Source organism: Hemicordylus capensis, chromosome 4 (genome assembly GCF_027244095.1).
Source record: "Hemicordylus capensis ecotype Gifberg chromosome 4, rHemCap1.1.pri, whole genome shotgun sequence".
Classification (NCBI taxonomy): Eukaryota; Metazoa; Chordata; class Lepidosauria; order Squamata; family Cordylidae; genus Hemicordylus; species Hemicordylus capensis.
Genome location: NC_069660.1, coordinates 215,210,152 through 215,222,861, shown reverse-complemented (window position 1 = coordinate 215,222,861; position 12,710 = coordinate 215,210,152). Strand labels below are relative to the sequence as shown.

At 47.7% G+C, this 12,710-nt stretch overlaps 1 protein-coding gene across 1 annotated transcript in view; it reads right to left on the bottom strand.

Annotated features, from left to right (window-relative positions):
- Positions 1-4,109, bottom strand: part of DTNBP1 (dystrobrevin binding protein 1) — a 109,885-nt gene extending 105,776 nt beyond the window's left edge. Inside the window, exon 1 of the mRNA XM_053249997.1 lies at positions 4,092-4,109. The gene's annotated coding sequence lies outside the window, so the exon portion shown is untranslated. The remainder of the gene's footprint in view (positions 1-4,091) is intronic.
- Positions 4,110-12,710: the final 8,601 nt, after the last annotated feature.

Here is a 12,710-nt window from a genome sequence, read left to right as displayed (position 1 = left end):
ACTGGCTGCCGATATGTTTCTGGGCAAAATACAAGGTGTTGGTTAAGCCCTAAACATCTTGGGCCCTGGGTATTAAGATAACGTCTTCTTCATCATGAACCCCACTGCCCACTGAGATCATCTGGAGAGGTCTGTCTGCATTTGCCACCGGCTCATCTGGTGGCTACTCAGGGACGGGCCTTCTCCTCTGCTGCCCCAAGCCTTTGGAATGCGCTCTCTACTGAAATAAGAGCCTCCCCATCTCTGACAGCTTTTAAAAAGTCTTTAAAGAAGCATCTGTTCACCCAGGCTTTTAATTAATATTGTTTTAATGGTTTTAATGCTGTTTTAAAATATTGTTTTAAAAATGTTCAGTTGTAATGTTTTAAATTTTTTGTTTTTGTTTCAGCTAATGTTTTACTTTCTGTTTTTATTTTATTGTAAACCGCCCAGAGACGTAAGTTTTGGGCGGTATAAAATATGTTAATTAAATACATACATACATACATACAAAAAATCAGCTGAGATTTCATGGCAGATTTCAAATGCTGCTCTTGTACAATGAGATGGTTGGGTTATACTTCTGCACTATTCATCAGCATCAGCTCAAATTTGTAAACGCCTGCCTACGTGCTTTGTCATGGACCAACTTTAAAATTTCAACAGACTGGAATGTAGTGGCCGTTTTCACAAGTAAGGCCTAAATTAGTTTCTTAATTGCCATATCTGAAATTAAGATACAAAACCTATATTGGCTTGATTCAATGTGATTCAAATTCTGCTCTTCTGTTGTCTTTCCCCCTTTAACAATACTCCTAGACTAAAAAGTGTTCTTAACATCACCTGTGGAAATGGCAAAAGAACTTAAGGAAAGGTTCAGCAGGGCCTTTTCCAGATTACTCCCTGCAACTGGTTTTCAACATGTCCACTAAGTGCCCCTCCGTACTGCCCGTGTTTCTACATCGCGGTTGCTGCACTGTCAGCAGGGTGCCATTTATATTCCAATGCCTTGTTCTGGATTTTATTGATCCATTTTAGCACTATAACGTTGTGAATGTTGCAGGAAAGTAGCTGTATTTTTCCATTTTTAGGAGGCTTGCCCCATTGTTTGTGTGTTGTAGTGTAGTGTGGCTGGTTTTTTGTCCCCCGCCTGTGCTTGCCTCCTCCGCCCCTTCCCCATGGGATCACAAGAGTCGCCACCGCCTCCTCCCTTTGCCTTCTTGTCACTTACTTAAAAGGAAGCCTGTTGAACTGAATCATTTACTTTTGAGCAATCCCATTTGCTTTATCAGCTGAATGGCTGACTGGCGGTTTAATCTTTAACATTTGCTTATTGCAAGACAACAGACTCCCCCCCCCACCCCCATTTACTGCAAGGAAACCCTGAAAACTGTTCTCAATGCCATGTGGTGTAGAGGGTTTATTCCGCAGTTCAAGGATTTGTTAATATTTAAAGCCTCCCTCCGTATATTAATTTGTTTTTATTTTTTGCTCAGGTTCTTGCGCAAATCCACAGTCCCTTTCTGTTTCCTTAATATAGAGGCAATCAAGGGATTGTAGTTTGCACCATGGTGCTCTCCCCAGTGGCGGTTTTGCACAAAAGCACCTAGATAAGAATAAAAAACAAACTTCGTCATGTCATTCCCACTCTGTGACCCCATTGGCCTGAAATTGCGGGGGGGGGGGAGTGAACACAATTCCAGTGGAATATGAACACCCCCTGCCCAGAAAGCCCACTGCAGTGGTAGGTAATTTGAATGGCCCCAACCCTGTCACGATGCATGAAACGTATAGAAAAACACTATGCTCAGGGTTTCCAGCTCCTGCCGAATAACGTTGCACTTTGCAACACTTTAACCGGTGCAAATCTCGTAATCTGGAAAATGCTCAGGACAGACAACTGTGGTCCCTGTCACTATCATACCCCACAATTGTCCTCATAGCCTAGTGTTATTTCAAAAACTGTTACCTCCTGATGCAGTCTTTTTTGTTCTGTTTATAATGACAACATTGTGGGTGACTCAGCTGCAAGCAGCCTGGCTATGTTGATACAAGTAAGAAACACACAATCTCATCCTTGCAAAAGAGAGTGAAGAAAGACATGTCATGTTATATGGCAATCAAGAGAGTGATCTTAATTTGTACAGTATTTGCAATTTCCCCCAAGGCTTTTGTGCAAGGAATAAATACTGTGCCAGGATTTCTTCTCAAATGATAGTGGTATGGGACAAAGAGCATGCAGTAGGAAAGCCAGGTATGCAAAGGCCAGCCCTGTCATGTAGCAGAGTGAAGCAAGCTGCTTCAGGTAGCAAATGGTGGACTAATTCTCAGACATGACCCAGCAGCCCACCCAGCACCCCCTCCCCATGGATGGCTTGCAGAGGAAGGAAAGTAAAATGGCACCACACCGCTCTTCTTCTTCCCTTCCCAATAGAAAAGGAAGGGAGGGGAGAGAGGTAGGAATTGAGGGAGGAGAGAAAGGGCGCATAACCTGGTTCTCTGCTTCAAACAGCAAAATTGGATGGGCCCGCCCTGGGTATGAAAGGGACCTTGTGCTGTCCAATCTATATAACCAGCTCAAAGCCTGTCAAGTGGGGAGAAGAAGGGAAGTACAATCCCAGTCTTCCCTTTAGCCCCACACAGTGTAATCCCAGCTACTGACTGAGCTCTTGCTCCCACCCTTCCATCCAGCAGTGAAGTCCTTGCTACAAGGAGACCACGGAGAAAACTTGGCCTGCTTTCCCAGTCCTGGAAGTTTTTCACACCCAGCTTTTAGTTCACATCTCCTCCAGAATGGAGGGGGTGCATTCACATATCGGCCAAATTTACCCTGCAGTCAATGCAAGCTACCAGGGAGCACTTCACATACCAATTGGGTTTTTCCCCTGAGTAGGAGAGCCTCAGTAAGGGTAGTGAACTGCGCATGCCCGAGACAGAACTGGACCATGTGACTTGATTGTAGGCGGTCCCACCTCCTAGTCCCAGTTCCAGTTCTGTCTCGCTCGGGACAGGACGTTAGAGGAAGAGCTCTGCAATTTGCACGTTTTTCTCCTGGAACTTCTCTTATCTCTTTGGAGCTTCTCGCTATTTTATTCCTTCTCTCTCCGCCCTCCTTATTGTGCCAGGGTGGGAAGGGTTCCGGCTTCATTCGGCTCTCCTAAACAGTAAGCAAATCTATCTTTTTACTTTCCAATTCGGCTGATTGGTCTTGCTAAATTGCCTAAGTTTGTTTTTTGTTCTCCCTTTTTCTATGGAGCTCGCACACGCTGCAGAGCTGCTCCAGGGTTCCCTCTTGGAGGGACCCACGCCGCTGCAGAACCTGGGCGGCGTGAAATGCTCTCTCCCGCGCTCTGCAGAGCCCCTGGGGGCCGTTTCCATGGCGACCCCTGCTCTCGCCCAAGCTTCAATGCCTGGTGGCAATGGTGATTTGGCCGTTGAGGGCAAGCCTGTTAAGGCTAAAAAGAAAGCAAAGCACATTGCGGAGCCCTCTTCTCCTAAAAAACGAAAAAAGAAGAAGGACTCTAAACTAAAGAAAATTGAGTCTGCAAGGCGCCTCAGCGAATGGCTGCTCCTTCAAGCGGTCTGCCGCCGCTCGAAAGCTAAAGTTAACAAAAATGGCGCTAAATCTTCTGTGAGCGCGCCCAAGCGGCCCGCCCTGGAGGTGGTTGACCGGTGCCCGGTGGGCAACCTCCCGGCACCAATTCCTCCGCCCATTGAGGGCCCAGTGGTTGAGGGGGAACCGGCTAGCCCGCGCATTCCCTCCCCGCTGTTGAATCCGCTCCCTGTTGGAACTACCAGGGATTTTCAACCTGTGAGTATGCACTCTTTGTCTCCTAGCGCCACCCAGTGGCTGAAAGAATTTTTGCATAGGGAATATGCACTTGAGCCACCGGCGGCTCCGAGTTTGCCTACTACTAGTCAAGCTGCCCTAATTCCTCATGGGGCCCCACCTCAAACTCTCCCCACCACAACCAATTTGCTTCAACCGTCCCAGATTCCACATGATCAACCGAGAATCTCCAGGGTAACACACAGGGAGAGACGTGGTGGGCCGGCTAGGGGGAGGCTCTCATCCTCATCCCCCGACTCCAGCCCGCGTCGCAGGGCCATACCTTTCTCTGAGAGGGGCCTTTTCATTCCCAGACTCCCTCCTCGCAAGCACAGGCGTAAACGCAGGTTGTCTCCTTCTTCCTCCTCTTCATCGGGCTCACCTGTTCAGAAACCTAAAAAACCTAGAAAGCCTTCTTCACCTCCTCCCCCTACGGTACCCAATGTTCCCCCCATCTTCTCACAAGCCCCGCCTACTGTTCCTTCCAGATCTCCTCATCCACCCTCCTCCTCCCATTCCTCTGGGAGTGAGTCTGAGCCCCCCCTCCTCCCTACGGACCCTGAAAGGCCCGTTGACTCTGATAGGGAAGAGGGAGAGCTATCTGAGGAAGAAGTCCCACCACCCATTTCTAATTCTATCAGATTATTTTCATCAACAGATTTCGAAGTACTCTTGGCTAAAGCCAAGCGCACCATCAATGATGTCGCTGAACCCGCAGCTCCGGCTCCACAAACCTCTACCTTTGACTCACAGGTTTTTCCTTCCCTGGAACCAACGAACCCGGTGGTCCCTTTTCCCCCTCTTTTTGATAAGGTGATGTGTGCAGAATGGCAACGACCCGCCTCTACCAAACCGGTGGGGAACTTACCTAAAAAACATTATGTCTTGCCTACAGAAATTATTAACAAACTTGCCACACCCAAAGTAGATCCGCCGGTCGCACAGTTGGTGTCCGGAGCCTTAGTCCACACAGAGGGCCAAGAACAGCTCCGATCCCAGGAGGATAGGCGTTGTGACACGCTTCTGAAAAAGGTACACGATGCATCTGCCTCTGCCATCAAAATGTCTACGACTAACTCCATTTTTTCTAGGGCAGCTGTTCTATGGGCTAAAGAATTGGTTAAGCTAGTACCCCCTGAGCTCCCCAAATTACGCCAGGGAATAAATAAGATGGCCAAAGCGGCTGCTATTTCAGCGGATTCGAGCCTAGACAGTTTACAACATTCGTCTAGAGCCCTAGCGGCCGCATCCTCTGCTAGACGTATACTTTGGCTCAAATCCTGGAACGCGGATTCCAAATCCAAATTGGCCCTTACCACAGCCCCCTTCTCTGGGACGGATCTTTTTGGTCCTGCCTTGGAACCAATCCTAGTCGAGACACATGACAAGAAGAAAGCCATGCCCTCTTCCCGTAAAGGGAACAGGCCGTTCTATCGAACCCCTCGATCCTCCTTTCGTCCCTATAGACAACCTCCCACTCACAACTACTCCTCCAGAGACCAGCGCACACAACCTTTCAGAGGTTCCTTTCGTCCTCAGTGGAGGAACAGATTCCGGGGAAGCTCTAGACCCCCCCCCCCGGTCCTCAAACGTCCCATACTCCCAACGTAAGCAATGACGCCATCCCGGTGGGGGGCAGGTTAGCGGAATTTTGCACCACCTGGTTTTCCACTGCCTCAGACCAATGGGTTATAAACGTTGTAGATCGCGGTTATGCTATAGACCTGTCTTCCTCCCCAAGACCCCGCTTTATTCCCACTCCCAGGTCAGCCAATCCGACCAAGCATCAGCGGATGCTGCAGGCAGTACAACATCTGCTACAAATCAGAGCGATCGAGACGGTTCCATCATCAGAAAGATTTCAAGGCACATACTCCATCCTCTTTCTGGTACCAAAGAAAGACGGGTCCTGGAGAGCCGTGCTCGATCTCAAATCCTTCAACCGCTATGTCAAAAAGAAAAAATTCCGCATGGAGTCTCTTCATACAATCAAGGAAGCGGTCCGCCCCGGGGACTTTCTGGCATCCATCGATCTCTCAGAGGCATACTTACATGTTCCCATCAGAGTTCCGGATCGGCGTCACCTCCGCTTCGCATACAACTCCCAACACTACCAATACCGGGCACTGCCATTCGGGCTCTCGTCAGCACCACGGGTGTTCACAAAGCTGATGGCCTCTCTCATCTCACACCTGCGCCTACAGGGGGTACATATTCACCCTTTTCTGGACGACTTACTCGTGAGGGCCCACTCCTACAATCAAGCCGTACGCGACGTTCAGACCACAGTTCAGGCCCTACAGGACCACGGCTTTGTAATAAACAAAGAAAAAAGCTCTCTGAACCCGTCTCAGTGCCTGGTCCACCTAGGGGCCCTATTCGACACGGAAAGGGGGAAAGTCTTTCTCCCCAACGAGCGCAAGGAAAAGATCTCCCAACAGATCCAGCCCCTGCTACGCAAAGGACAGGAGGACCTCATGGTTCTGGCCCGGGTCTTGGGCTCGATGATAGCCTGTCTCGAATGTGTCCCTTGGGCCAGGTGGCACTCCAGACCACTTCAATGGGCTCTTCTACCACATCAAGATGCCATCATGGCGGTCACCCACAAACAGGTTCCTGTCCCACGGAAGGTTCAACTATCCCTTCATTGGTGGCTATCTCCAGCACTGGATGCAGGGAACCCTCTGAAAGAACCTCGGCGGATAGTGCTCACTACCAATGCAAGCCTATCGGGCTGGGGTGCCCACTGTCTCGGCCAGACGGCTCAGGGCTCCTGGTCGGCAAAGGAAGCCAAGCATCCCATCAATTGGCTGGAACTTCGAGCGGCACGTCTCGCTCTCCTCCACTTCCAGCATATTCTAACTCAGCAGCATGTCCTTCTTCGGACAGACAATGTGACGGTAAAAGCGCACATCAACCGTCAGGGAGGCACCAGATCCCGGTCACTGATGAGGGAAGCCGACCAACTCTTTCTATGGGCAGAGGGCACCATTCTATCCATAAACGCAGAACACGTCAAGGGAATGGAAAATCATCTAGCAGACTGGCTCAGCCGACGAACCTTGGATCCAGGCGAATGGATGCTTCTCCCAGAAGTATTTCAGCAGATCTGCGGAGTCCTGGGACAACCTCAGCTGGACCTATTTGCATCTCCAGTGAATCATCAACTCCCCCGGTTCATGGGGCGTTACCTCTCCCCTCTAGCAGAAGCCACGGACGCCCTCAACTCTCCGTGGCCCAAGGGTCTTCTTTACGCCTTCCCTCCCACTTCCATCCTCAGGAAGGTCATCAGGAAGCTTCTTCTCGAAAGAGCAGAATTAATTCTGGTGGCTCCCTTCTGGCCGCGCAGACCGTGGTTCTCGGACCTTCTCGAACTCGCCCCCCGCCCCCCATGGCATCTGCCAGTTCGCCACGATCTACTGCGCCAGGGTCCACTCCACCATCCCAACCCTCAGTGGCTTCAACTACACGCCTGGAGGTTGAACGCGACATGCTCAAGGCCGAAGGGTATGCCGCGTCAGTACAGGACACCATCCTAGCCTCACGACGACCATCCACACAGAGAATATATCAAGCCACCTGGAAGGCCTTCTCTCAATGGTCCCTTCTACAGGGATTCGACCCCTTGAAGGCAGGAGTACCAGAAGTCCTTGCCTTTTTGCAGCGGGGCCTAGATTTGAAGCTGCGCCCAAACACCCTGAAGCGGCAAGCCTCCGCCCTGGCCTCCGTCCTGGACATCTCTGCTACCTCTTCGGGTCAACACTCCCTCCATCCGCACATCTCGAGGTTTCTGAGGGGGGCATCTAATATCGCCCCAGCACCCATTCAACGCTTCCCATCCTGGAATCTCAACCGCGTCCTCACTGCCCTCACCAAACCTCCATTTGAACCCATTGATTCCATTCCGCTGAAGATCTTGACCTACAAGGCTCTTTTTCTGGTCGCCATCACCTCGGCCCGTAGAATTTCTGAGCTACATGCCCTGTCAGCAAAGAAAGAATTTTGCGTTTTTCAATCTGACTCAGTTACCTTGCACTTGGATCCCACTTTTCTTCCCAAGGTCAATTCTCCTTTTCACAGGTCTCAAGTGATCGTCCTCCCCTCCTTCTGCCCTAACCCCTCTCATCCCACGGAAAAGTTGTGGCACAACTTAGACGTCCGTAGGACGATCCGAATGTACTTAAGACGGACTAAGGAAATTCGAAAGTCCGACTCCCTCTTCGTTTCCTTTTACCCTCCCTTCCTCGGAAACAAAGTATCCAAGCCCACCTTAGCCGGCTGGATCAGGGCCTGTATCCTTCTCGCGTATGAGGCTCTACGTCTCCCCCCTCCAGGCAGGATCATGGCCCACTCTACCAGAAGTGCGGCCACTTCGGCTGCCTTCTCCGCTCACGTTCCATTAGCTGAAATCTGTAGGGCCGCTACTTGGTCCTCCGTAACGCCCTTCATCCGCCATTACAAAATTTCCGGATTCTCAGAGCCTCAGGCGGCATTTGGGCGTACGGTCCTGCAGCAAGTTCTCTAGATTCATCCTAACCCTCCCAGGGACGTTGTCTGTCAGCTTGGGCATGTCCCTTACTGAGGCTCTCCTACTCAGGGGAAAAAGGAACATTGGTCCTACCGTGAAGCGTTCTTTTTCCCTGAAGTAGGAGAGCCTCAGGCCCACCCGGATGTTCTACAGGACATATAGCATTCTGGGGTTTTGGTAGGGAGGGGTAGCTACTTACATTATAGTAAGCCGGTTCTCAGGGTTATATTAGTGTTCTGACTTCCTTACTTCGCTCTGTTTGACTGACCCTTGTTCTAGCCTTCTTGTCTCCATTCCTACAGACTTCTGTCTCCTAGACTTGCACACACGGAGCTCTTCCTCTCTGGACCTTACCTTTCCTCGCTCTACAGTCCTGGAACTGGGACTAGGAGGCGGGACCGCCTACAATCAAGTCACATGGTCCAGTTCTGTCTCGGGCATGCGCAGTTCACTACCCTTACTGAGGCTCTCCTACTTCAGGGAAAAAGAACGCTTCACGGTAGGACCAATGTTCCTTTTTCATCAGGCAGAGCGTAGCCCAATTTATATCTGGGGTTAAAAATAATCCACTTTTTGCATTGGTTTTTGGAGGCAACTTTGAACTCGTAGTAAAGTCTCGCAGAAAACCCACAGTAAAGCCTGCTGTCTGGGAAAGCTCCTGGCCGTTGTTACCTTAAACCAGGCCTGCAACTTCAGTCCTCCTGCAGATGTTGGCCTACAACTCCCATAATTCCTGGCTATTGGCCACTGTGGCTGGGGATTATGGGAGTAGTCCAAAAACAGCTGGGGGGCCAAAGTTAAGCAGGCCCACCTTAAACTGACCTGGCCCTTTGGCTGTGATAGAGAGGAAAGGAAACCTTCCCTTGCTCTGTTCTTTGCCCAAGCCAGGAGCTGAACAAGGACAGGAAGGAAGGAACCTTCTCCACTTTTTCAAGCCCACTTCTACAGGATTATTTGTTAGCAGCCATTCACTTATATGGGACAAGTAAAGGGGTGCATTTGAGGGCACCATTGGGCTGGGGGCCAAAACTGCTTCCTGGAGCTCCCAGTGACTCAAATGAGGTCCCAGCTTCAAAGCCCTACTTTGGGTTGCAATGCTTCAATTTGCAGCACCTGAACATGTATATGGCACAAAAATTGCAGACAGTGATGTTGGTCCATAAGAAAAATCCAATTGCCACATTCTAGCAATGCCTTTAGTAGGCGCAGCCGAAATCACACATAATCTTGAGGGGCTAACTTCTGAATTCTTAACAGGCTGGATGTTATGAAATCCAGGAGATGGGAGCCATGGTGAAACTGCCTGCATTTTATAAAAAACATTAAGATAAAGTCAGGATGAGTTCTACAGAAGCATGTTGATCAGTCTCACTAGCAGCTAAATGTGATCTCACACTGCGCCCAGAGATTCTGAGATAAAGCAGGGTCAATAATAGCTGTACCAACATTTCTGGAAAATATAAAAATCCAGCAGTTTATTCTGTTCTGTCTCTAGTTCTAATTTATTTATTTATTTTATTTAAAACATAATACAAAATATAAACATTTAAAATTCATAAAAGGTTAAAAATCATAATAGATAAAACACATTAAAAATTTAAAAAATAGTATTTTTCTAAAAACTAATTCTAACTAATTCTAAAAATTAGTACTAATTGAAGTACACAGCCCCTTGTGAGGCAGAAAACAAAAGTGAGTGAAATGTGATGTCTGGCTTGAGTCAGCACTGAAGATGGAACAGTGAAAACTACTCCAGCTTTTTTTCTATTTTAAAAAAAAAATGGTGTTCAGGCATTACAAGCCCATCTTCATCCCAGTATGCTTCCAGACTGGAGACTTTTAATACTCCACAGTAATTGCTTTTCCACTCTTAAGCTACATGTAGAATTTTAACTCAGCTTCTACACTTTGGCAGATATAGCAAGAGGCATTTTTTGCATACTTCCTACTATGCTTCAGCCACACTTGTGGGTGTAAACATAGCCAGGTGAGCAGTGTTCCAGCAAAGTGTCCCTCTTCTTTCTTTCACTTCCAATGTTGAAATATTCACACACAACCAGGTGTGCACAGGAATGAAAGCTTTAGACTTATTTACACTTTCTTGAGAATAAGCCTCATTTAACTAAGTGGACTTAATATTCTAGTAACATTCATAGGAAAAGGAAAAGATGGATCAGGTGGCTGTGGCCGTTCCAGGGTCCAGCAGTATGGACAGGGCGCAAGTGAGAGGACAGAGGGGAAAAGTCCCCACCAGTAACAGGATCAGGTGCAGAAAATTGACAAGAGGTGTCATTCTTCCCTCCCCCTGAAGCAGAGAAATGCCCCCAGTGGGAAAGATCACATTTTGAATTTTTTAAAAATTGTGAACAAAAATGTGCTCTACTGCACCAACAGAATTAAAAGTAAAACAGAAATAAAACAATACATGTCATTTGGGTTGGTCCTATTAAAGAATGTCGCTTTTGGATAAGAAGGTGGGGGATGGTGTGAACACCATTTTGGCTGGCCCAGCACACTTCAATGGGATGGGAGGTTGCATTAGGAACTATGAACTACATCAGTTTGTATAGTTAACATGAAGCCTCCCGAAGCCAGCTGGGAAGACAAATGTAGACTTTATCAATATTATTGATTAAAGCTTGCTTTTTCCTGCCCCAAGCAATTAAGATATAGTTTTAATTTTATTCACTTCCATTTCAGTAATTAATTGCTGAGAGGCATTACAAATGCTTAAGAAAAAACTAGCTGTGCCTTCCAATTATTACAATGCAACTTAGTTTTAATGCATTCTCCCAAACTTGTATTTGGCAAGATGATTCAGATTCAGGGATGGAGGAACACTTACATGAAGACAACTGAGAAGATGAAGGATTGCTTAATCTCTTTCATAGATTCTCCCATGCAAATCAGTTTGTTCCTGCAACCAATATTTTTTACAGTTTCAGAGATCAGTTGATTAACAAGTTGTTCTAGTAAGAACTAATCAGCCTACTTTCCTTTCATTGTCTCTACAGCTGGACTAAATTTGGTGCAAACCGAGGTACTCATGTTAGATCTCTTGTGCCTCAAATGTTCTTCTGTCCACCATCTTGGATTAGGGTGGATGTCTTCATTACAAACTGCACCATTGAGGTGTCCCTGTGTGTCATTCACTACAGCTGTTCCAAATTTGGTTCAAATCGGTTAGTGTTGGGATGCCCCCCACCCAACATTAGACCCAGAGATACCAACCCAGAAGTATATGGAATTCAGGCCTGTGTCTGATTTCATTTTATATTAAGAGTTCAATTAAATGCCTGAACTTGAGGTGAACATGACACCCAGATCTCATGACTGCCTGGTAAATGATTTGTAAAGGTAGGTGTAATCTAGCATTGTTTATCAGTGTTTGTGGAACTCACAAGAGACACAATGGGTCAGGCTTAATTACCAGTCTCACACTGCTGAAATTAACCTGCTGTCCAGTAATCCCCTTACCTCACTGACAGGATGCTTCTGCCTTAGTCAAATGTGTTGATTAACTCACCTCACACATATACCCCTTTTTGATGTTACTCTAAATATTCTTTTGTTATAATTACACACTAGATAGAGGTACACAAGAAGTAATTTAATTACTGTCTCACACAAATAGAACTAACTCTTTCACTAACTCCTGACTTTTAACATTCTTGGGACAAAGCAGGACAAGATGTAGATTTGTTTTGGGGAATGACAATAGACCAAATATCCTGAGCTAATTTTGATAATTAAAAGGCAATAGACGCCTTTTGTGATCCAGAAGACTCTATGGGAGATCAAAGCGAAATACAACTATAAAGAATGAGGCTTACTGGACAGAGAGCGAGCAATCTTGTGCCTACAAGCAAGATCTGCTCAAGAGCAATCCAAGGGTTTGCTGCCCAAGCCGCGGGGCTAGAGGCGGGAACTCTTTCCATGGGAGAAGGGACTGTCTGTTTGTGACTTCTGCTGCACAGTAAGAAGTCAAGACTCCACAGCCATGATACTCCCTAGCAATCTTGCCTAACAAGCATACTTGCTCAAGAGCCATCCCAGAGTTTGCTGCTAAGCCGCGGGGCAACAAGCAGGAACTCTGTCCATAGACAGGAACTCTGTGACTTCTGCTGCTCAGTGAGAAGTCAAGACTTCCCCAACCATGGTGCTCTGACTCTCAGCCTTGCTCTGAGCAAACTGCATGCTTGATCATCACTCTAAAAGCTCCTGTCCCCAGCCATAGCCTCGCTTCTTCAGCTGAAAGATCCACCGTTCTCAAGCCTCTGATCCGGGTAATATGCTGTCTTCACAGGCCTTGGATCCCTCTTCCCTCCTTTCTACTAATCACTGCCATCCCTCTCCTAAGCCCTCCCTCCTTCC